This window comes from Prionailurus viverrinus, chromosome A1 (genome assembly GCF_022837055.1).
Source record: "Prionailurus viverrinus isolate Anna chromosome A1, UM_Priviv_1.0, whole genome shotgun sequence".
Classification (NCBI taxonomy): Eukaryota; Metazoa; Chordata; class Mammalia; order Carnivora; family Felidae; genus Prionailurus; species Prionailurus viverrinus.
The window spans coordinates 119,081,823-119,106,848 of record NC_062561.1 but is presented as its reverse complement, the minus strand read 5'-3'; the positions used below and the strand labels follow the sequence as shown (position 1 = coordinate 119,106,848).

General features: G+C 45.0%; 1 long non-coding RNA gene across 1 annotated transcript in view; it reads right to left on the bottom strand.

Moving 5' to 3' along the window:
* Positions 1–106: 106 nt before the first annotated feature.
* The window catches only part of LOC125176668 (uncharacterized), a 31,128-nt gene continuing 6,208 nt past the window's right edge, over positions 107–25,026 (bottom strand). Inside the window, exons 2-3 of the long non-coding RNA XR_007156357.1 lie at positions 892–1,143; positions 107–775 (exon numbers count right to left, since the gene is read on the bottom strand). This is a non-coding gene — a long non-coding RNA (uncharacterized LOC125176668). The remainder of the gene's footprint in view (positions 776–891; positions 1,144–25,026) is intronic.

Here is a 25,026-nt window from a genome sequence, read left to right as displayed (position 1 = left end):
ACATGAAAATTATGTGAAATACAGATTTCAGTGACCATAAATAAAATTTTTATTGGAAAACAGCCATGCTTACTCATTTATATATTTTTCCATGGCTGGTTTCATGCCTCATTGGCAGAGTTGAGAGACTGTGTGGCCTATAAAATCTAAAATATTTACTATCTGGCTTTTTGTGGAAAAAGTTTACAGACCCTGTGTAAGAGAAACAGGAAGAAATCTCTTCCCAGAGTTGAAAGAACCTTGAATTTCTTTAATTATCTAGGATCCTTTTGTCTGTAAATAACAGAAAACCTGTCTCCAATTGAATTAAGTAATGTGGAGAATTAAAGGTAGTCATAAACACTTTGAAACTTTCCCATCAAGAGGTAGAATCTATGCTACCTCCTCTTGAATCTGGACAGCCTTTATGCCTGCTTTGACCCAGAGCATGTGGCCCGAGTGATTCTGTGCCAGTTCAGGCTTGGGCCTGAAGAGACTGGCAGCTTCCACTTCCTGGCTCTTAGAACTTTCTCTCTCCAAGAGCCCTAAGGCCCATATAAGAAGTCTGACTACCTTGAGATGGCCATGCTGGAGAAGCCACATAGATGTGTTCTGCTTGAAGCTCTCAGCTGAGTGTAGACTTCCAGCCATCGCTGCCAAGATGCCAAATATGTGAGGGAAGACATTTTGGACTCTTCAGACAAGCTTATTAGCCAGCTGAATGCCACTCAGTGAGCTCAGTCGATGCTACGTGGAACAGAAGGATCACCTAGCTGAATGCTGCTTGGCTTCCGACCTACAAAATTGTGAAGTAAAATAAAATAGTTGCTGTTTTAAGACACTCCATTTTGGGATAATTATTTTATAGCAATAGACAGCCAGAACAAACAACAGAAAATTTTATCATCTTACATAATAAGAACTTCAGGGATAGATCAAGGTCTATCCACAGTATATCCTCATACTGCTCTTCTGCAATTCCTTTGGCTCTGCTCTCTGCTTCTGGGTAAGTTTCATCAGCAGGCTGGTAGCCAGATGTCTAGGAGTCTCAGTCAAACCTGACAGTGTCGAGAGCCAGAAGAAAGAATGTTCTTAGGAGATAGAATATGTAGGCTGATCAATATCTACCCCGGAATTGGGGACGGAGTTGCCTCCTCCGAGTCACTGGGGAAGGAAAGAACACTTGATCAAAACTAGTGAAAGGAATTTGGTTGATACACTTAGGGTGGCCTGTCTTCTTCAGCTGTGCTGAGACAAACAGATAAAGGTAACCAATCCCTTTCCTGTGTGTGCCAGCTCAAGCCTGTTTCCCAACCCTTTCCCGTGTTCCAGATCTTAGCACTTGGCTAATCTGATCCTTCCCCTCCAGCACAGAGCTGTCAGGAGAGCCCTAACAGGGCCCAGCCCTGTGCCTTGTGAAGCTCAGTTGTAAGTGCTTTCTAGGACAATAGCCTAAACTTCCTCATCCCCTTGGCCCAGGCTTGTCATAAACAGGGAAACGTTCTCCCTATCCTCACATTCGCTAATCCCAAACCATGAAGGTAGCTAGCACTGATTGGACCTCAAAAAAATTTTATCACCAAACCTGACTCCTTTCCCTAAAATCACCTTATCCCATTTTTAGTTCTACGATGTCCTTTTTCTATATCCTATGGATCCTATGGAAACTCGATGTAGTGGGCTTCCAAGTTGGTTGTAAATAGAATCAGATGAGAAGCTTATTAAAAATACAGATGCCCCAGCCTCATGCCAAACCCAGCTCCTCTATTTTTAACAAGTTCCACAGGTAATTCTGATGCACTGCCAGGTCCCTGAACCATTGCTTTAGCAAGCTGGTAAAAATGAGCAGAGAATTCCTATTTGGCTGGTAAGAATCAAAAAGTTTATTTCTGCTATTAAATGTGACCCCTTAGGCAAACTACACAAGTTCCCCCTTATCCTTCGAGGATGCACTCCAAGACCCCCAGTGGATGCCTAAAACCACGAATAGCATTGAAATCTATATATACTATGTTATTTTCCTATACATACATAGCTATGATAAAGTTTAATTTATAACTTAAGCACAGTAAGAGACTAACAACAATAACTAAAAATAAAATACAGCAGTTATAACAACAGGCTGTAATAAAAGTTATGTGACTGTGGCCTCTCACTCTCTCTTATTGTGTTGTATTCACCCTTCTGATGATGGTGATATGAGATGATAAAATGTGTGCTGAGGAGAAGTTGAAATGAATGACCACAGGCGTGGCAACATAGCATTAGGCTACTATTGACCTTCTGACGTTAAATCAGGAGATTCATCTGCTCCTGGACTGCGATTGACTATTGGTACCTGAAACTGCATCTAAAGGGGGGACTACTGTACTTTAATTCAGTGCCTCAGTTTCCCCGTAAGTAATTCGCCCAATACATCTCTACCTTGGAGGCTCTCTGTAGTGTAAAACTCTTGTTACCTTCCCATTAACCTAGTACCCCTTCTGGTGGCAGTACCTCAGTTTCCCCAGGCATCTAACTATTCCCCTCCCATTGTAGGCAGGCTTGGTAGGAATGTCAGTCAAGGTGCTCTGAGGCACCCTGGCTGACCACAGGGCCTCAGACCCACGTTTGGCCAACCAGATTTTCTCTCTCAGGAAATGAGACAAGTGAAACAGAGACTGAAAATAAGCGAAGTTGATTCGTCTGGCATTGAGTTGACCCCAAAAGTCTATCTGTTAGTTCCTGCTCCCTGAGCAATCTTGATTCCTGTGCTTTCTGAAACCTGGCTTGCCAGCTATTCCTTCGGGTCTAGGAGCAAGGCCATTGCCCATTTCTTTTGCTTAAGTGACCAAGGGTTGGCTCTGTTGCTTGCCACCAAACAATCCTAACAGATCCTAGAACTGAGATCTTCGATAGTGTTCTATATGATAATGATGTCAGAGCTTCCACTCTTACAAAGCCTTTATGAATGATGCTCTTATAACTAAAGTGGCCATTCTACAGGAAGAGTTTATTTTAATAATGACATCTTTGTTCCAGTGATAATAGACAATAACAGAGAGTGACAATTCCTCAAGGGGAGAAGGGATTATTCACTGTCCTGCCAAAATGTCTTAAATGGAACCAGGGTTCGGGTAAATACTTTTTATCTAAATGAGGTCCATTGTCCTGGACCTTAGGGAAAGAAAGGACAAGAGAAAAAAGAAAAAGGAAAAGAGTTTGGTTTCAGTTTAAACCATCTCCCCTTCAGCTGCATTTTACCCATTTTACACACCAATTTAAGAAGATGCCTACTCTTTAAGTATTTAAGAGATGGCTGGAAATTGCATCCAAATATGCATTTTAAGGGGTGACTACTGCCGAGGAAATAGCTTTGGTGACTGAATCTTTTCTTCTCAGCAGCCTCTATTTTGTCCCCTCCCCCAACTCACTGTTACAGTTATTACTAGCTTTTGGTTTTGTTGGCATCTTTGTTATTATGATTCTAGGGACAGTTTCTGAGCCCTTCCAGTGAACCGGACATGCTGTTGGAGGTTTTAGATGCATTAGTTCATTTAATCTTTACCATGGCTCTTCAAAGTTAGTATTATCATCATCCCCATTTTACAGCAGGGGAAACTGAACTCAGTGAGGTTAAGGAATAGGGTTAATGATCAATGAACTCAATCACTTATTACTGGTGTAACCCCATCGGTGCCCAGGCATTTCTTCCACGATGCCCTGTTGCCTTACTTGGAAAGTGCCTGCTTGGTTCAAGCATCACTGGAAAGCGTATTAAATATGGCACTGCCTCTCAAGTACAATGGCAACTGGTCTCACTGTTCATGACATGTCCTGTTTTCCTGAGCAAATTATAATAAGCTCCTTGAAGTCAAGTACTGTTTTGTCTTCCAAGGTATCACCAGCTCATGTCTGGCACACAGAGGAGATGCTCAAAAAATGATTGTAACATCAATGACTATTTTATAGGGTCCTCAGACCTTAGAGAAAAGGAGGTCAAGAGGCCCCTTCACAGGATATAAAAATTCCAAGTTACCCCTAGAGAATTCAGCCAACTCAAAAGTTTGACCAAGACTTTAAACAGCACAGATGATTAAGGGGCACCTGGGTGGCTCAGCTGGTTAAGCATCTGACTTCAGCTTATGTCATGATTTCACAGTCTGTGAGTTCAAGCCCTGTGTTGGGCTCTGTGCTGACAGCTCAGAGCCTGGAGCCTGCTTTGGATTCTGTGCCTCCCTCTCTCTGCCCCCCTCCCCCACTCATGCTCTGTCTCTTTCTCTCTCAAGAATAAGTAATTATTAAAACTTTTTTTTTTCTTCCAGCACACATGATTCTGAACTTGGGGTCCTGAGAAGTGCTTTCCTTTCCAGAAAAGCTAGTCCCATTTCTAGACACAGTCATGCTTTGGCTTAAGTTTGAGGGAGGAAGTTTCTAAAAACCTGACCGAGAAAGTCGAAGCTGAAAGGCTACAGTACCAACCATACTTTTCCTAAGGCCAGCTGCCTCACAAAATGCCCAAATCCAGCTATCATGCTCTCCATTGAGGACTGGGAGCATAAGTTTATTTTATTACTTTCAGAACTAGAGCTAATCTTTGATTGATATAAAACTTGCTATATATCATTGTGTAAATCCCTTTTGTGCCTCAGTTCCTCAAATGTGGAAAATAGCCAAATATCATATACAGCCACTCAAAATTTCCTGGCAACCCTTTTTGGTTCCCTTAGGTGAAGTCTCATTAGTTAACTGCTATTGATTCAGAATTTGGCCTTTGGATTCAAGCAAACCTAAAATCAGGCTTTGGCTATGCCATGTACTAGCCAAGTGACCTTGAGCAGAACACTGTAAGCTCTCAAAGCCTCAATGGTCCCGCCCTTTGTTGAGAGAATGGTAAAATGCCTTTTTGGTATAGAATGCATAACCTGGTGCCAGGCACATGATAAGCAGGCAATAAATGGTGGCTTGATTATATCTCTGCTGGCTTCACTTAAACATTTCATTCAAGACAGTCTAACTGTCCAATGCGTTCTTGGAGATTTAAGTGGCAGGTGCGATCTGAACTCATCCTTCAACCATGTATATTATTTTCTCAACTTCTAAATTATAAGCAGAATTAATTAGGAATAAGGCAATGAAGCTATATAGACTTATTTATCTCACAGTTCTGTCCTGAGCTCTCCCTTGGAAGGGGTGCAATATATCTATTTTTCTTACTAGATCTATTATAACCTAGTATTCTTACTAAGCCTATTATAACCTATTATATTTACTATATCTACTATTCTTACAAAGATTATTTTGACCATATGTCAAGGAGAAGCAACATGGCTATTATATATACCTTGACTGTTTTATTGTCCAAACTTTCTGTTTCTATTTTAAGGCTTAATTGTCAGGCATGGAACAGGTTTGGCTTTGAACCTGGTGAGCAGATGAAACATTACTGCCTTCTCAAAAGAGGCTCTTAGCAGGCATTCAAAAATCCCCATCCTGCTTCCTTTTCATTAGATCATTGGTCAGTCCTCTACAGTTTCAACCCAAACAACTTCAAAGGTTTGAGACCACCCCTTAGATCTCACTGCCTACAGGCAGGACCATTTGAGAGGGAGAAATACTAACACAGGGACAGGAGAATGCTTTGCTGAAGTTTGGTGTGGCTGTAGGAATGGGGGCTATGAAAGGTGGGCCATAGTCTGTAAGAATCAGAGTATGATTTTATGTGTCCCTTTTCCCTCTGTCAGGGACAGAGGACACTGATCTTGACACACAGTGTGAGCAAAATAACCTTTTTTGTTTTAAGGCCCTGAAATTTTAGGGCCCTTGGTTTCTACTACATACCCTAGCCTATCCTGCGTGATACGGAAAAGATACAAATGCAGTTGACTATGTAACAGACACACTCCCGGAACCGTGCCTACTAAATCCTCTCATCTTGGCCAACGATTTCCAGAAGGTAGTGGTTTAGTGGTTTAGAGAAGCGAAGCTCTGAACTGCGGTCAACATCCAAATAGTTTTAACAGACTGGTGGAAAGATCCAAAACGATACTCCTCTAGGCCATTGTGAGAGAGAGAATCATGATTCCTAAATCTGTATTTCCAGCTGGAATTCTCCTCATCTGTCAATAGACTAACCCACTGACGCCCTGGAGAGAATCCAGAGCAGGCTGTCTCTTCCTCACCCTCAGGCATTTCCCAGGTGAGTTGGATAGCTGGGGCTAACCTCAAACTGAGAACATTTGGGGTTATATCATCCACCCAGGTAGCCCTCACTCACAGGAGTTTATTATCTGTCCCTCAAGTCTCCATGGAGGGAGGGCTCAGGGTTAATGCTAGTCTGGTACACGTTATGAAGAATATCATTATTTTAATTAAAAAAACCCACAAATGCTCTAAATCGTACTAGTAATAACAATGATGATTATTTGTTGAGTGCTTTCTAGGGGGGATATGCCAAACACTTTACATCTATCATTTTATTTACCCCATGCAACTTGAAGGTTGAAACTAGTAGCTCCTTTTCTTCAAATGAAAACAAACAAACAAACAAACAAACACCCCTAAAGCTTAGAGCAGTCCAATAACTTGCCTAAGGTCAGCTAGCCTAGAAACAGAAGAAGTTATGCAAACCTCGAAGCTGTTCTCTTAGACAGGGCACACTTGATTCCACCTCCTGGCCACAGTGTTCTATCTCTCAATCTCCCCACCCAAGACCTAAAACCCTGGAGTTTTCCTTGTCTTCGTTTTGTTGCCAGTGACCTGATTACATCATTTCTGGCCTCAAAACAACATTGCTCTAGTATATTCCCCAGGAGAATGAGGCCCTCAACACCTGCTTAGTTTCCTCCTGTGTTCAGAGTCTGAGAAACTGATTTAAGAAAAAACAAAACAAGGTAATCCACGGGGAAAGGAAAAAAAAAACCTGGATGGAGAGAAGTTATTTTCTTCTTTGATAACTGTACACGACTAACTAGTAACTAAGGAAAAGAAAACTGATCTAGGGGCTTGTAAGAGAATCTGAGGCGGAAATAGACACTGTGAGCCCAAGAAGGGGGTGGAACCAGAGGCTGCAGCCAGGAAACAAAGGACAGGAAACAGGATTTCTTTTTTCCAAAGTCCAGAACAAAGCTGACGAGGACTTTGGCAGGAAGAGAGACCACCATTTCATACTCACAGTGGAAAAAATACCATGCCCTCAAAATTAAAGATATTTGGGAAGGGATGAGTCATGGAGGAACGGTGATATATAATATTCACTTTCTGAGAATAGACACTTAATATTCCTGCTCAGCATTCTTTTCTGATTTGGCTACAGTCCTCGTGCCTCTCTATGGAAAGCCAGGGAAAGGTCTGGAAGACTCACCTTGCTCGGTTTGGGATGCTCAACCTGGAGAGCTAAGCTCTTTTCTCTTCTCTCCGTTCCCTCTTTTATACACTGCCATCTCTCTCCCCAGAAAGCCTCTCCCACTGCTACTAGCATAGGTAATTCTTCATTTGTAGGTCATAGCTGAGATGTCTCTTCCTCTAAGGTGCTTTCTCTGACCCTCATTCTCTGGAAGTGAAAGCTAGCTGCCTGTCCAGGATCCATTCTCCCTTCTTTCGTATTAACAGTATTCTAATTTTGTTGGTGGTGAAGATCCAATTAAAAGGTACGTTTCCCAGCCTCCCTTGCAAGTGGGTGGCCATGTGACACAGTTCAAGCCAATGAGATGTGAAAAGAAGCTGTTAAATTGTACTTCTGGTTCCTTATAAGGGAAGGGCCAGTTCAACAGGCAAACAAGCTAGCCCTATTTGCACTTGGCCCCTCTTCCTGTTCCTGGGCCTCTGACATGGGAACAGCACTCCAACGTCCTTGCACTAGGCATGAAGTGTCAACGACCATATTGTAATGACGGTACATCAGAAAGCTGGAAGGAAACTAAGGCCCTGATGACATTGGTCTCTGAAGAGGCAAAGTAGAAAATAAGTAACATCTAGATCCACACAGCAAAGTATAAAACTTGCCTTTTCAACCTAAGCTGGTTTTGGTGCTACTTCATTTCCTGGACTGAGATTTTGCAGGAGACAATGGCATAGCTTTGATGTGGAGGGTTCAATTAAAAGAGAGCACAGTGACAAAAGTGTGAAGATTTTGAAGTTATTAACTACAATATTAACTACAATATTAGTAATATTACTACAATATTACAATATTATTTGTACTTAACTACAATATTAGTACAATATTAGTAATTAACTACAATATTGTGATAATTAGTTATTAGTAGTTATTTGTAATTAACTACAATATTACTACAATATTAGTAATTAACTACAATATTGTGATGATAGTAATACTTGGTGAATATCTCCTTTATCTCTAGCCTCTCAAAGTGATTAAGTAACTTCATGTACAACCAGTCTCTCTGTTTAGTAACTCCCCAGGCTTTGAGCATACTGACTGCTCCGTGGGAGGACACTATACAAATAAAAGTTTTGTCCTGTGTTTACTTGTGTGTATAGGAAAGAGACGACTTGAAACTGTTTAGACTTGGTTCAATTTCTGGAAAATATTTTGTGGAAAATATTTTCAAGCGGTTACTTTGGTAGGAAAATGTTACCTGGATAAAACATTTGTCAAAATACGATCGCACATCGCACTTGCTCCCACTGACCATTTGATAAATCTACAGAGACAGTGCACGGTTGTGGAAAGCACACATCATGGAAACCTCAATTAGTGAATGTGAAAGTGACCATCATCCACCGATTTGCAAGTGGCCCCTGACTTGGTTTGGGCTCCCCACAGAGCAGACCAAGAAATAAGGGCTTCAGACCAAGTAGTTCATTTAGGAAGCACAGGGACACTGGGAAAGGGTTGGGGAGGTGATAGAGAAAAGGCAGGCACTCAACAATGGGTGTGTTAGTAAGTCAGCAACTGCAGCAAGTGCCTGGGACTCAACCTTCCTAGGAAACTCTGGGCAACAGTATAAGTGGCACACCTCAGAAGTATCCCACGGTGTGGGGGGGGGGGGGCGGAGGCAGTGAAGCTGGGCCACTTTTACATCAATTCCCATCAGTCATTGGTTCAGGCAATCCTCAGAAGGTGCATTCCCTGGCAGCTGCCGGAGCAGGGCAGAGGGGCCTTCTATGTCTGAAAAAAGCCTTTAGGCACAGGGGTGCAGATTCTGGCAACAAGAAGGGTGGAGAACACAAAAAAGTAGTATGGTCTAAAGGGCATTGACAGTCAATGCTCCAATCCCCTTCTAGTAAACTCAGACATCAATGTCGGATTTCATAGGTGACATAGAAGTTTTTAGATGCACAAGGACAAACATTTTTGTTCTTCATAGTTATAAATGAGGTTTAAAGTTTCCTTCGACTTCATGCATGAGGTGCTGGGTTTTCCATTTGTGGAACTGATGTAATAAACAGATTGTAAAAGAAATCAAGTAAAACAAAGGTGATCCACGGGTCTGAAGAATACTGAGAACAGTAATTACACAGATGGTACACTCCTATGTAAAGGTAGTGTTTGGGAATCACTGATGGGTGTTTTACCAGTGGTGAAACGGAAACATAAAGCCAGGCTGCTGAGTGTTCAACAAACACCTATTCTGTACCAAGCAGTCTTCTAGAATATAAGAGATGTAGAAGGCATGAACCCTGTTGCCAGCAGAGGCAGGAGCCGCAGCAGTAGTAATAGCAGCAGAGGTTACGGTAGCAGCAGCAGAACAGGATGAACGGCAGTGATGCCTGATGGGCGAGGCCCCGAGAGGGGGTGCCTCAGGCCCACCACCACCAGGGCTCTCGACTTCCCACAAGAAAAAATTCAAGAGCAAGCCATTTAGAGAAAGGGACAACGATTTGCTAGGTGTAGGAGGGAGAAAGGAGTTCCTTCAGAGACTAAGTAGTGGTCTCTCCTCCCAGATGAGAAAGAGGACCACCCTTTGCCTCTAACAAAGCGTTTTATGACTTTTTTTTTTTTTTTTAAACCAGGTAACTGTGCAGGGAGAGGCTCACTCTTTAACTTTAGGTTTATTTTTTATGTTGGGTGGGTAGTTTTTCCAACTGTCTTAAGGCTGTGCAGTTCCTCACATGGGACAATTTTAAGAATGGCCGAATTTTGTGGCTTTTATTGCCAGAGGGAGTGAGGTCTCGTGGTCTCCTATGGGTCAGATCTTGTGACTCTTTTTATGACCTGCTGATGTTCAGGCTAAGGGCCAGCCTGACACCAACATGGCTTTACTTGGGTCAACTTGACTCCTGAGTCTACTTTCCCTTCTGCACTAGTGGCAGCAGCAGCAGTAGCAATGGGAGCAGTAGTGGTAGGAGCAGCAGCAGTAACACCAGTGGTAGCATTAGCGGCGGTAGCAGGAGCAACAGTAGCAGCAGCAGTGGTGATGGGTAACAGCCAGCGAGGGTTTACGCTCGCCGGCCCCCTACTCGCCGTCCTCGGGGAAGCCATGCCAGCCTTGATAAAATTCATGAAACAATTAAAGGGCGCTCTGTCTATGCAGAGAATGAGACACAAGGTGATACTGGGAGATGGTGTCAGTGAGGTTTCTGAGAAGGGAAAAGAAGCCTTCACTGCAGCATCAGCAAAGACAGAGCGAAGGGTTCCGGCCTGTCAGTGGTCACGGTCTGAGAACAAGGAAGGCACAGGCGTAGATTCTTCATCTACGGGCCCATCCCCTACTCCACCCAGGTCACAGAGCTGGGCTCAGCAGTTGGGGGCAGGAAGGACAGAGAGGAAGCTGCCCGGCTGCCCCCGAAATGTGCTGTCTTGAGAAGCTGCCTTCTTGTGTAAGACCACATAAGATCCAGATGGCAATTTTTGGATTTGTGACTTCCTATGCAGAAGTCACATTTTCCAGTACATCCTAATTCTATTTAGTGCGTGTGTGTGCAATGGCCAAATGTCGTTAACAATGGCCAGGCATGAAAATGAAGACAGTCATTAGGCCCGATGGGCTTAGCAGCTGCACCAGCTCTGTGTTCGTAGAGGGGAGGTGCGGTGTGCAGGAGCCCTGGCAGGGCTGCATCCAAGTGTCATGGGGCCTCCAGGGACCGTCACTCATCTGTAAGCACAAATCGGGACTGACAGCAACGTCACATTCAATCAAGGCCTAGTCTCACCCTCGGAGCCATAGACTTGCTACAGAAAATGCCCGAAAGGCTTCACTCAGCCAACAAATAGCTGCGTATTTGCATTAGAACTTGAATTTGTATGTTGTTGACTTCACTTAGGCACAGAGAAAGGAAGTGTATATAGTGTATTCTCACATAGTTCTCCGTCCTTCTGCTCTCAAACTGGGTCAGCTAAGACTAAACCAACCAGCCATGGGGCGGGCAGGGGTGAGGTGGCTCATCAATCAGACGGCCTGGGTCTGAATGTTGGTTCTGCCTCCCACTCTAGCACGAGGCCCGGGGACATCTGCTTAGTTTCCCAGAGCTTTGCTCTTTCTGTAAAATGGGCACAGTAGAAGCACCCACGTCACAGGACTCTCATGAGAACTATATGAGGCAAATTTTTAATTTGGTGCCTGACATACAATAGGTGCTTAAGCAATGCAGGGTTATGACTAAGTATGCCTGATTTTTATTGTGGCAGTCTTTACTTAGACAGGAAGCTAACTGAATAAGGAGACATTACACTGAGGTGGCTCTGATGCCTGGCGGCAAGCAAGCAAACCAGACTCTAAGCAAGCATATGCCCCCAGGTTACGAAACCAAAACCTAAGGACGACCAATCACAGACAGCCAAGTAGGCTTTGAGCTGTGGCCAAACACCTTCCTCCCTTGACTTCTGTACCTTCTCGAAGTCTTTCCCCAGCTCCAGTCAGTGGAACTCTCACAACCACTTCCGGTTTGGAGCAGCCTGACTCCAATAGACTTTCACCCAAATAAACTCTCCAAGTTTTAATATGCCTCACTTTCTCTTTTAACAGCACAAAGAGGAATTTACCCCAAAATGGGGACAGGATTTGCCCAGATGCAAGCCTTACAAGAAGAAAAAAAGAAGAGAGAAGCAAGAGAAGGGAGTGAGGTTCTGAAATACCCAACACGAATGGAAGTTGGGAAAAAGAGAGCCTGTCACAAAAGTACTCATAAACACAAATTAATCTGACTGACAGAGCATAACATTTAAAATAACTTGGTGGGGAAATGCATACGTTTATTCATAAATAAAAAGGGAAATGAGACAGAGGATAATTAAAATGTTTATGGTAAGTGGGAAAGGAAGTCATTCTGCTTTTGCAGGCAATATCAAAACACTAACGCTGATGGCAGTCTCCTGTGGGAGGACAGCCTTCTCTTGCTGCCACCAGAGAGCCATGGTCTCCCCTGGACCATGGTGGCAGCTTCTCAGTGGCCTCCTGCTTCCACTTGCGCCCTTGCACAAACTAGTCTCTGCCCAGCTGCCAAAGTTATCTTTTAAAAATATAAATGTGAAAGGCGCCTGGGTGGCTTAGTCAGTTAAGCCTCTGACTTTGGCTCAGGTCTTGATTTCATGGTTCATGATTTTGAGCCCCACATTGGGCTCTGCACTGACAGTGCGGAGCCTGCTTGGGATTCTCTCTCTCCCCTTTTCTCCGTCCCCGCTTCCCCCCACCCCCACCCCGCTCAATAAAGAAATACACTTAAAAATATATCTATAAATCAGATTATGTTACTGCTCTGCTTCCCATTCTCTCTAAAGGCTTTGCAACAGACTTAAAATAGAATCCATACTCCCTGCAATGGCTGAAAGGTCATGACCAGGTCTTTAAACACTTCTTCGGTCCCATCATACATCGCCATCTCACTGATGATTCTAAAACAGGCCAAGCTCTTTCCCACTGCAAGACCTTTCCCTCCCCCTGGACCACTTCTGCCCACATCTTCACCTGGCTGGCTTCCTATAGCATATGAGGCTCAGTTCAGACATCACCTTCTTGAAGAAGCCTTTCTCAACCACTCAACCAAATGTTAATTCTCCTGCCCTATTCTCTATACTATTACTTTCTTTTATTCTCTTTCTAGCATTTTAATGCTAGGCACGGTCACCTTCTACATTTCTTTATGCACTTAGGATCTGACCCCCATACATACTAGGATGGGAGCCTCTGGAAAGAAGGAACTTGTTCACCAATGAATCTCACGGAGTAGAGTGGCATCTAACACTGAGAAGAGATTTCTTGAATACATAAGTAAATAAATATGTATTTCAGTCTCCTATAACCCTCTCCCTCTCTACCTCCCAGTGACACAGAGCTAAAAGCAAAAACTGTCCAAAGCCAGCCAGTTCTTCTCTCTTTGTTGAAGATCTTACCAAGCTCAGCAGATGGAAGGGGGCATAGCAGATCTACACAGTGAGGGGTCTGACTTTGGGGAGATGAGCAGGGTTTTCTCCAGCAGAGGGAGATCTGCGGACTGGTGAGTGATGGGACCCTAGAGATATTCTCCTGCAGATCCCTGGGATCACATGGAGACCTGGGGCATTAAAGCATGGGATGGGGAGAGCTTCATGGTGGGCTCAGGGAGGCAGGACCCACATGTGGAAGCCCAGCTTGGGACTGTTCCTCCCTGAAAAGCATGCAAATGCAGGGTCAGCAGGTTACAGGTGCTCAGCTGTGCCTGGACAAGACCCAAGCATCTGTCTGTGGTGTCACCTACAGAGGTCTCTCCACTCCCTGGTCACTCTGTGAAACCTGGGGATGGAGGAGCTGGAATAACAACTGAAACTGAGTTTCCTGAAAGCCTCATGGAATGGAGGAGTACAGTTGGGTTTCTTTGGATTTTTTACAAAAATAACCAAGTAATGGGACATTTCAGACACATCTCAGTTGTGGAAGTAGATTACACTTGTCACAGTCACTTTTGTTTAGTAAGACATTGTAATGCCAGGCCTGACCTGGGCACTTTTCACACCTTACTCCCCCTTAAACCTCAAGACAAGGATATGAAGAAGGTGCTATTATCTATCTATCTATCTATCTATCTATCTATCATCTCTCTATTATCATCTATTAATCATCTATCTATCATCTATCTATTGTCTATCTACCTATCATCTATCATTTATCTATCCATCTATCATCTATCTATATCTATCTATCCGTCTATCATCTACCTATCTATCTATCTATCTATCATCTATCTACCAACAGATTTAGAAGCCGAGTTCCAGTGATGCTGGGCAGCTAGCTCCCAGTCTGTCTGGGGCCCGTGGCAGCGTGTGGTGCTCTCACGCCCCTCACACTTAGAGGTGACTCCACTTTGTGATCGGCATCCCCGCCCTTACCCGCTTTGACTGTGAGGTCTGTGAAGAACCCCTCCTCCAAGACCAACCCCCAGCCTAGGTCATTCTGCATCGGCTCTTTGTCCTGCTGCTAGAAACAAGAAAGGGCTGCCAGCCTGACTGTGGAAGGGAACAGTCACAGCAGCCTGCTCTTGAAGGGGGAACAAGGTGTTCTGTCCTGCAGGGCCGCAGGGCAAGGGAAGGGGATATCGCTTTCCTCCAGAGGTTTGGGCAGGGATAGTTTTCACCCCGAAGAGGCTATAACAGCAAAGTGCTTAGGTAGACTGAGCTCGCTCTGACGTCCTCCTCTCTCCCCCATGCCTGCTGGAGGCACCCAAGGGGACATAAACACTGCCTGTTATTTCCTTTTCCTAGTCCACCCACTGCACAACATTAAGAGTTGTTTTCTTGCCTCAAAGACACAAAGATCTCTTCCTTGAATAACTGGAGACAGGTCAAGTGGTCTGAAGCACATTAGAAAAAACAGAATTGCCTGCACCCTCCTGGCAAGGAACAGTGGTCTATTATATAATACATCATGTTTTCATGGTCGGGGCTTCCCATCTGCCCCCCTAACCACTCCTCCTCACTGTGCCCATCCCACCCCCTTACACACAGCCAGTTTAGTCCTACGACCCAGGGTTTTTCCTGGGATTGAGAAAAGGTCCAGGGAAATGAGTTCATATGGGAGCATTTGAGACTTAATTATTTCATTCTTGGAAAGTGAGGGCAGGATGGGGGTGAGATGAGGAGCATAGTCTGAAAGGAAGAAGCCAGGGTGCCCGCGTGACTCAGTCAGTTAAACGTCCAACTCTTGCTTTCAGCTCAGGTCACGATCTCACGGTATGTGGGTTTCAGCCCCATGTCGGACCCTGCATTGACAGCATGAAGCCTGCTTGGGATTCTCTCTCTCTCTCTCTCTCTCTCTCTCTCTCTCTCTCCCCCTCCCACACTCACTCTGTCTCTCTCTCAAAATAAATAAATACATTTTATTTAATGGGATTCTCTTTTATTGAAAAAGACTGTTTTGGACCCAGGAATGACTGCTTTGGTAGAAGTTCGGTCCACAAAGGCAGAGCAGCTGAGACCATCACCAATCACTGTAAGTCACAATCCCACGCCTTTCCAGTTTTCATTCCTGAGACAAGGCCTGTACCCAGGGCCAGTGAGAGGGATGGGCATGGGGTGGGATGGGGAACAGGCAGACCAGGAGAGGCATTTGGCTGAGCTTCTAGGGAAGAAGGGGGCCTCCAATTCAGATGCTTGGAGGTTAGGGGCATTTACATATTCTTGCCGGGCTCAGTCAACCAGAGCTTATAATCAGAGCACCCACAGCCTGGGAGACCAGGAAAAGGCTGCTCAGTTCTCACGCTGCTGTAAGAAGCTGGGGAGGGTGGGGTGTGTAGCTGACCGACAGTCCCTCTAGTCCTTCCGTAGGTCTGTGCCCAGTCCAATGCTTTCCAGAACTGCTCCCAGGAATGACTCTGCACAGCAGAGTCCTAGTGCACGATTCCTCTAACTCTGGCTTGAGAACTCTCCACTGGCCTGGCTGAAACTTTCTTAGAACCACTTCACAGTCAGAGACTCTTCCTGACCATCTTTCCTCCCTAGGTCTCTTTTAAACTTAAAAAAAAAAAAAAAAGTACATTTATTTATTTTGAGACGGGGGGTGGGGGGCAGGTAGAGAGGAGAGAGAGAATTCCAGAAAGGCTCCATGCTGTCAGCATAGAGCCGGATGCAGGGCTCAAACTCATGAACTGTGAGATCATGACCTGAGCTGAAATCAAGAGCCAGACACTTAACCGACCAAGCCATCCAGGTGCACCCTATGTCTCTTTAAATAGATATCAGACACACAAAAGGTCTGAAGACTCCCCCTGCCCACTCCTGCTCCCTCCATTTTCCGCAAATAAATCTTGTGAACTTCATCACATCTTGGCATCTGCTTCTAGAACCCAGTCTAGCACAGGAATGGTTGGAGAAAGCAGGAAAGATGGGGCTGCGGAACTGCCTCACTCACCACCAGGAATGCAAGGAGGACACCATCCTGAATAGAATACGGGGCACAGAGTGTCTGGCATAAGGTGACAACCTCACTGCTGAAGTTTCACTGGTAGTGGCCTGGGGCAGCATCCCGGTGGAAGGGAACAGCCTGATGGGAGTGGTAAGAAGTGGGCATTTGCACCATATGGGAGAGCAGTGTGGCTGATGTCTACAAGGGCAGCAGAGTTAGCTGGTTATTGCTAAATTGTCTTGAAGCTCTGCCAGCAGGGAGAAACTGAGGGTCATTACCAAACTGTTAAACAAACAGTTAAAGGCTAAGTATGACAGCCAGAGGGCTTATCTGGTAGCTTACAAAGAGGCCCTTATTTCCTGGAGTAGAGAAGCTAACCTAACGGAGGAACTGAAGCAGAACTTGATTGTTGGGAGTTTCAGGGTTGCAGAGACACGTACAATCTCAGCCCGGACTCACTGTTATGCTGAGGTCAAAGCCCTGGCTGGAAACCCTGAAACGTAGGATGGGAACATCTGGGTAGATGCTCTGGTCTTGTTCACATCCACGGGGAGGCCTCCCTCTCCCATGAGGTGCCTCTGCAGAGGTAGCCCACTTCTTCCTGGTTAGAGTTAGCCCTTGCCAGTGCTGGATGGTGCTGTAGAGGCCTCTCCCCAAAAACACCTCATGGAGCTGCCCTCACTTCCCAATAAGCAGGATTAAACTCCAGGACATGCTGGGCTTCTTAAGGGAGAAAGCGATTATACAATGAGAGCAGTAAGAATTAGCTAGCCTGCATCACCTGCAGCTAGAGAAGGCTCTCAGGGGTTATATTTGAGCGTTCTTGAGCAAGGGGCAAGAACGTAAGACTCAAAATACTTTGACTTAGAGGCACCTTCCTGGGACATGGGATTTAATGTGTGAAGAAGGGACACATGGGTGGCTCAGTCAGTTTAAACATCTGCCTCTTGGTCTCGGCTCAGGTCATGAGCTCACAGTTTATGAGCGTAAGCCCCACATCAGGTTCTGTGCTGACAGAGTGGAAACTGCTTGGGATTCTCTCTCACACGTGCACACACACACACACTCTCTCTCTCTGCCTCTCCCCTGCTTGTATACTGTCTCTCTCTCTCTCAAAAAAAAAAAAAAAATGTGTGAAGGAACCCAGGGTTTGAGGCAAACTTGCGGTTAGGGTAGCTATGACAGACAATCTCCATTGGCCCTCCTCCTCCTAGTACTCATGTTCTTTTTTATAATCCCTTCCCACTGAGTTTAGGTTGGATTTATGGACTCATTTGTACCACAAAGAATATGGCAGAATTGGGGCACCTGGGTGGCTCAGTCAGTTGAGTGTCTGACTTCAGCTCAGGTCATGATCTCCAGGTTCATGAGTTTGAGCCCCGTGTTGGGCTCTGTGCTGACAGCTCAGAGCCTGGAGCCTGCCTGGGATTCTGTGTCTCCCTCTCTCTCTCTGCCCCTCCTCTGCTCATGCTCTCTCTCTCAAATAAATAAACATTAAAGAAAAATTTAGCATATGGCAGAAGTGATAGGATGTCACTTTCGTGATTAGATTGACTTGGGAAGTTTTGGGCTTTCTTACTCTTCTCTTTCTCTCACAGAGTCCAGCCACCATGTAAAGAAGTTCAGACTGTTCTGCAGGAGAAGCCACGTGGAGAAGAAAGGTCCTGGAGGATGAGAGGCCACGTGGAAGAGAACTGAGGCATCCCAGCCAGCACCATGTTCCAGCCACGTGAATGAGCCTTCTTGGAAGCCTTCCTGACCCCAGTCAAGGCTTCAGACCATACAACCCTGGCTGACGCCTTGACTACAACCCCATTAGGATCCTTGAACCAGAACCATTCAGCTAAGCCACTTCCATCCTGGCCCACAGAGAGCATGACATCATTTATATTTGTTGTTTGAAGCCACCAGGTTTTGGGAAATTTGTCCACAGCGACAGACAACTAATCTACAGACCTCAGAAGCCTGGGGGAAATGACAGTCCACAGTGAACACAGTGCTTTTCTCTGAAACGAGGTCGAGGGAGACCAGACGGATCTGGAGAATGGTTGCAGACTACCATAACTCAAGCGGGTGGCAGCCCTGGCTGTGTGCGCTGCACTGAAGGTGCTGTTTTTGCTACAGAAGATTAATAAGGCCAAGGTACACAGCATGTGGCTCTTGCTTTGGTGAATGTGTCTTCTATGTTCATTAGAAAAGAGGATCCGAAAAAAAAAAAAAAAGTGATTAAAGCCAACACGTACCACTATGGGGAAAAAAAAAAAGGATCAGAAACAGTCCACATTATCATGAAACTGACAACATTTATAGTTCTGCTTCCATGCTCTTTTAACTCTCTCACCTTCTGTCATATACAGTTCAGCGAGCTGGACCACCTGGACATCCCACAGAGCATCACACTGATCCGCTAGACTGATGGCATCAGGCTGATCAGACAGGATGAGGAAGAGGTGGCTACACACTGGAAGGCTTAATAAGACAGGGCAGCCAACAGGGTGGGATAAAAATGCTGTGAAGGTTCAGAGACCAACCACCCCACTGCAAAGTGTTTAGGGGTCGAATGGCCAGAGGTGTGCCAGAGTTCTCCCTCTAAGGTATAAGACAAATTGCTAAAAGACCCAGGGGAGCATCATAATGCAGTCCAGGGATTCTGGAACAAGGCCATGCAATTTGTAGCAGACAAGCATACACCTTTGGGCAAAGAACGTGGTGAGCCCTGGTAGAGACAGAACGCTTGACCATCGGGAACAAAGTGATCATGTGTCTGTAACTGCCTATCACAAGCTGGGTTCTGTCACATCCACCAAGTCACGAAGTTGGGTGGGACCAGCAGCTGTACGGCTGTTGAAAATGGTGTATTTGGGATCAAGCTGCAAGAACAGATAGTCCAGACTTCCAGGTAGCCTCTCACAGTGGCACAAACGTCCCTGCACCTATGCCATGGTGGGCGTCCTTAAGATCAGCTGAAGGAGGATGAAAAAGCCGTAGCTTGGTTTACAGATAGGTTGGTCTGGTTGCCCAATATAAGGCAAAAATGAATGGCAGCTATATTATAGCCACATTCAAGAATGGTCTGGAATGAATGGGATGGACGTGAAAAATCTTACCAGGGGATGGAGCTGCAAATGATGCATGGTCTGAGGTGAGAATTTATAGAGATTTATGGGCAGAGGCCATCAGGTCATTGGATGAGGAGGCTGGAAGAAAAAGGACACCTCAGTGGAATGGGGCAAGGACTCTAGGGTCTGCATGGCCTCGAAAAAGTGAATTGAGACAGGAGACCAGAACGGCATTGCCTAAAAAAAGAACAAGAATTCTGAATTTTCTGTTGTCATCCTAGAAAAGGATTAACACTCCAAAATGAGAGAAGAGGGAAAATGGGAGTAGAGGCCTTCTTGGCTTCCTTTGCTGGTATCTTCTCACATCTTGGACCTCTGAATAAGCAACCATGGCGCCCTTGGATACTTCCATTCCTTATTAAATTAACTTCCTAGAGACTCTCATGGAGTCTTGTGGCTTAAAATAATATCTATATGCTGATGGCTTTAAATTTTATATATCAGTTTGTCAAAATGAAAAACTTTTGGGGGTGCCTGGCTGGCTCAGTTGGTGGAACATGGAACTCATGATCTTGGGGTTGTGGGTTTGAACCCGTTGGGTGTTCAGATTACAGAAAATAAAATCTTTTAAAAAATTAAAAACTTTTTTGTTTCAGAGGACATCCTTAAGAAAGTAAAAGACAACCCAAAGAACAGAGAAAATATTTGTGAATCATATACCAGACAGGGATTTGTATCCAAAATATATAAAGAACCCTTAGCACTCAACAGTAAATAGACAAATAGCCCAATTAAAAATGGGCAAAGAGCTTGGAAAGACATTTTTATGAAAATGAAAGACATTTTTCTAAAAATGATATCAAGTGGCCAAGAAGCACATGAAAAATGTTCATCATCATTAGTCTTCCAGGAAATGCAAACCAAAAACCTCATGCCCACTAGAATGACCATACGCAAAAAGACAGTAACAAGGGTTATACAATATCTGGAGAAACCAGAATCCTCATACATTGCTGGTGGGAGTGTAAATTGGTACAGCTGCTTTGGATGATGGTTTTGAAGTTCCTCAAAATATTAAACAGAGAGTTACCCTATAACCTAGCATTCCTCTCCTAAGCACGTACTCAAGAGAGCTGAAAATACGCATTCACACAACAACTTTCTCATGAGTGTCCAGCATTATGTAGCAATAGCACCATAATTGCTACAGCCAAAAAGCAGAAACATTCCAAAAGTCCATCAGCTGATGAATGGATCAACAAAATACGGTGTATCCATGCAATGAAATCTTATTCTTCCATAAAAAAGGAATAACGTGCTGATACTCACGGATGGACTTGGAACACATTACACTAAGTCTAAGAAGCCAGACACCAAAGGCTATATATTGTAGAATTCCATGTTTATAAAATGTCCAGGCTAGGCAAATACATAGCGAGAGAAAGTAGATTAATGACTGCCAAGGGCTTGAGAGGAGAGAGAAATGGGGACTGATTGCTAAAGGGCACGGGGTTTCTTTTTGGGGGCTGATGAAAATGTTCTAAAATTAGATAGTGGTGATGGGTGCATAACCATGTGAATATATGAAAATCCACCAAATTCTATACTTGAGCCAGGTGAATTTCACAGTATGTGAATTACATCTCATTAATGCTGTTACCAAAGAATGCGAAGAAATCATAGAAGTGAGAAAGAATAATTACAGGTCAGTAAACACTGACCTCTCTCCTAAACTCCAGACTGGTGTAGCCCAGACTGGCTATTTGACATTTCCTCTTGGATGCCTCAAACTTGACATGCCCCAAACTGAACTCACTGATCTCAGCATCTTCCTGCATTTGTTCTCCATAGCTTTCCTTGTCTCAATAAACGCCAACCCCGTGCCTGCAGTTGCTGGGGCCCGTTAAATGGGAGCCATCCTTGAATCTTTTCTTTCTTCACACCCTCCGTCCACCCATCAGCAAGCCCTATTCTCCCTTTAAGGTATTTGCAGAATCGGAGCACTTCTCCTTACACGCCTATCGGTCTGCTCCACACACTGCCAGCTCTTGCTAGCTTCCAAAGTGGTCTTCCTGCTTCTACCCTTGCCCCATTGTGGGCTGAACTGTGTTCTCTCCAAGTTCATGTGTAGAAGCTCTAACCCCAGTACCTCAGAATGTGAGTACACACACATATATATTTTTTTTTTGAGAGAGAGAGAGAACAGGCAAGAGAGAGAGAGACAGAGAGAGACAGAAACAGTGGAGGAGGGGGAGAGAGAGAGGGAGAGAGAATCCCAAGCAGGTTCTGCACTGTCAGCACAGAGCCTGATGCAGGGCTGGAACTCGCAAACCGTGAGATCATAACCTGAGCCGAAATCAAGAGTCGGATGCTTAACTGACTGAGCCACCCAGGCACTCTCAGGATGTGAGTATATCTAGACATAGGGCCCTGAAAGAGATAATAAAGTTAACATGAAGCCATCGGGATGGGCTCTGATTCAATCTAATTGATATCTTCACCAAGAAGACGACATTTGGACACACAGAAACCAAACATTTGTGTGCACAGAGACCATGAGAAGACACACGAGGAAGGCCTTGGAAAAAACCTCAAACCTACCGACATCTTGATCTTGGGCTTCCAGAACTGTGAGAAAATCCCCTTCTGTTGTTCCAGCCACCCAGTCTGTGGTATTTTGTCACGGCCTGCCCTAGGAGACGAGCCAACACCCTCTGCAGCCCATTTTTCACACAGTGGCCAGAGTGATCTCTTGAAATCATATCACCTCTCTGCTCGACACTCCCCTATGCTGCCCATTTGACTCCAGTTGAGAGTCAAAGTCGTCATGTGGCCTGGAAGATGCCACTCTCCTTCTGACCTCATCTCTTCCCGGGGGCTGCCAGGCTGCACAACCCCAAAGGGCATCGCACACAACTTCCTGCCTCCCTCCTGGCCCCTCACTGTGCTCGAGCCCCACTGATGTCTTAGAAGTTTCTCCAACACACCAGCTGCCCTCCTGCTTTGTCGTCTTTGAATACTGCCCTCTGTGCCCCAAATGCTCTTCTGCCACGTCCATGCATCTCACTTCCTCACTCCCTAGAGGATAGCCCCAACCGTTTAGTCTGAAATGGCTGCACCCTCCCCTGGGCTTCGTACCTCCCTGCACATGGTTTCATTTATCTTTTAGCATTTATTATCACCTGACACACGGTCACAGTTCACTGTTTACTTGGATATGGTTTCTTTCCTTCAACTGGAGGGACCAGTTTTGAAGTCAGGGACCTAGTTTTGTTCATATGGCTCTATCTTCAGTGCCTAGGACAGTGTCTGGCACAAAAAAGCTCCATAAATGATAGATTTCTTTTTTAATAAAGGAGAAGGTGAAGGACTGGAGGATATTTGAGTTACCTTTAGGACTGATCGCTTTTTTTTTTTTACTGTTTATTTTTATTTTTGAGAGACAGAGAGAGAGAGCAGGGGAGGGGCAGAGAGAGGGGGTGGACAGAAGATCTGAAGCAGGCCATGCACTGACAGCAGCAAGCTCCATGTGAGGCTTGAAGTCACGAAATGCAAGATCATGACCGGAGCTGAAGTCAGACGCTTAACCAACTGAGCCACCCATGCACCCTGATCACTTTTTTGCTTGCTAAAAGGCTCAGAACCAAACCTGTGTGCTGCCTTTTACTTAGTATACCAGAGAATTCATGCAAAAAAATTCTACCTGGTTTTGTCTGTTTCCCTTCCTTTACTTTCCCTTTGTTTTCATTCCTCTTGCTGAGATACACTGTGTACATTTTAGTAATCTGTCTCAAGTTTTGAAACAACACCAAGTTTAATAAAATGAAATTTAAAACAAATTTTAAAAACATCTCCAGTTTCTGGCCTTCTGGGATGGCTGTTTGATCTCTGGCTCTCATGGGGGTGGTAGAAAGACATTCTGAGCATTCCCAGTCTGTACTGCTGGGTGGACATAGGTTTCTCTTGTCTCCAGAGTTCCTAGGGGAATTCTTCTGAAGATCTATAAATTTTCCAGGGATCAGCAGCTGCAGAGGAAGAAAAGGGACCCTCTTGAAGGCCTCAGGGGCAAAGAGTATGGAAAAACTAGGCTTTGGGGGAGGAAAGGGCATCTTCTCAGCCTCTGAGATGTTGGGCCAAAGTTGAAAGGAGAGCTTTTAAATTTGCCTGCCCCGAAGGGCACAAGGGCAGTTTCTGGGTTAACTGCCTGGGTGCTAGCGAACACAGGAACAGACTGGCCATTGTCTGGCCGGCTAGGTTCCTTAGAGAATGGCTCTGCACTGGCCCTTAAGGGACTCACACTGCTCACACTGACCGCCGGGAGAGGGGACACAGGGGTGAGTGCTCCATGGGGCTAGCAGCAAAGCCTGCCCTAAAACACTGCACAGACACGTGGACTGCACTCCTCTGCTCCTTTGAGGTCAGACGTTTCAGGCTAAGGCCAGGGCTGAGGCATCTGACATTTGGGATACAAGTTCCCAATCTCTCTGCTCACACCGTCCTGTCCCAAGACTGCCATGAGGAGTCAAAAGCCACATAAGTCTAGAAGCAGCTTCTTCTCCGGGAGTAGGTTGCTAACTACAAGCAGCCCCTTTGCCAAAGAACTGTATAGTGTCGACAGTTTTCAGAAAGTCCACACATCCCATTTCACCCTCCCAAGCTTTGTCACAGTCAAGGTGAGGAGCCTTAGTGTTTTTCCATCACAATTTCTTGGACTCAGACTCAATGTGGCTTCAGATTACATCGCTTTTCTACTTTCTTTGCTTCTTTGTGTTCTGTTGGCCAACACTTCTCTGAGTTGCTGAGGGAAGCATAGTTGAGTCAGGGAAAAAATATCTGGGGTCTGCAAGATAGAAGTACAACTTTTATCGTTGCAGAGCAGTGGCATTCCAAGCGTCAGGATGTGTCGGAATCATTTATGCAGTAGCTCTCTAACGCAAATGTATTCAAGACTGGAGGTTAAAGGCACTTGTTAAAAATGAAGCCATCCTGGGGCGCCTGGGTGGCTCGGTCAGTTAAGCATCCGACTTTGGCTCAGGTCATGATCTCGCGGTTCATGAGTTCAAGCCCCATGTCTAGTTGTGTGCTGACAGCTCAGAGCCTGGAGCCTGCTTTGGATTCTGTGTCTCCCTCTTTCTCTGCTCGTCCTCTGCTTGCACTCTGACTCTCTCTCTCAAAAATGAATAAACATTAAAAAAAAAATGAAGCCATCCAATGAGAAAGAATAAAATCCTGCCATTTGCAGCAACGTGGATGGAATTGGAAGGTATTATGCTGAGCAAAATAAGTCAGTCAGAGAAGGACAGATATCATATGTTTTCACTCATCTGTGGATCTTGAGAAACTGAACAGAAGACCATGGGGGAAGGGAAGCGGAAAAAAAATAGATACAAACAGAGAGGGAAGGAGGCAAACCACAAGAGACTCTTAAATACAGAGAACAAACTGAGGGTGGATGTGGGGGTGGGGGAGAGGGGAAAGCGGGTGATGGGCATTGAGGACGGCATTTGTTGGGATGAGCACTGCCTGTTGTATGTAAGCCAATTTGACAATAAATTATATTCATAAAAAATAAAAATAAAGCCATCCATAGGGAAATAAATCAGATAGACAAATACTGTATGATTCCACTTATATGTGGAATCTAAACAAAACCAAACCAGTGAACAAACAAAACAAAACAAAAACAAAAACAAACGCATAGATACAGAGAACAGATTGGTGGTTGCCAAAGG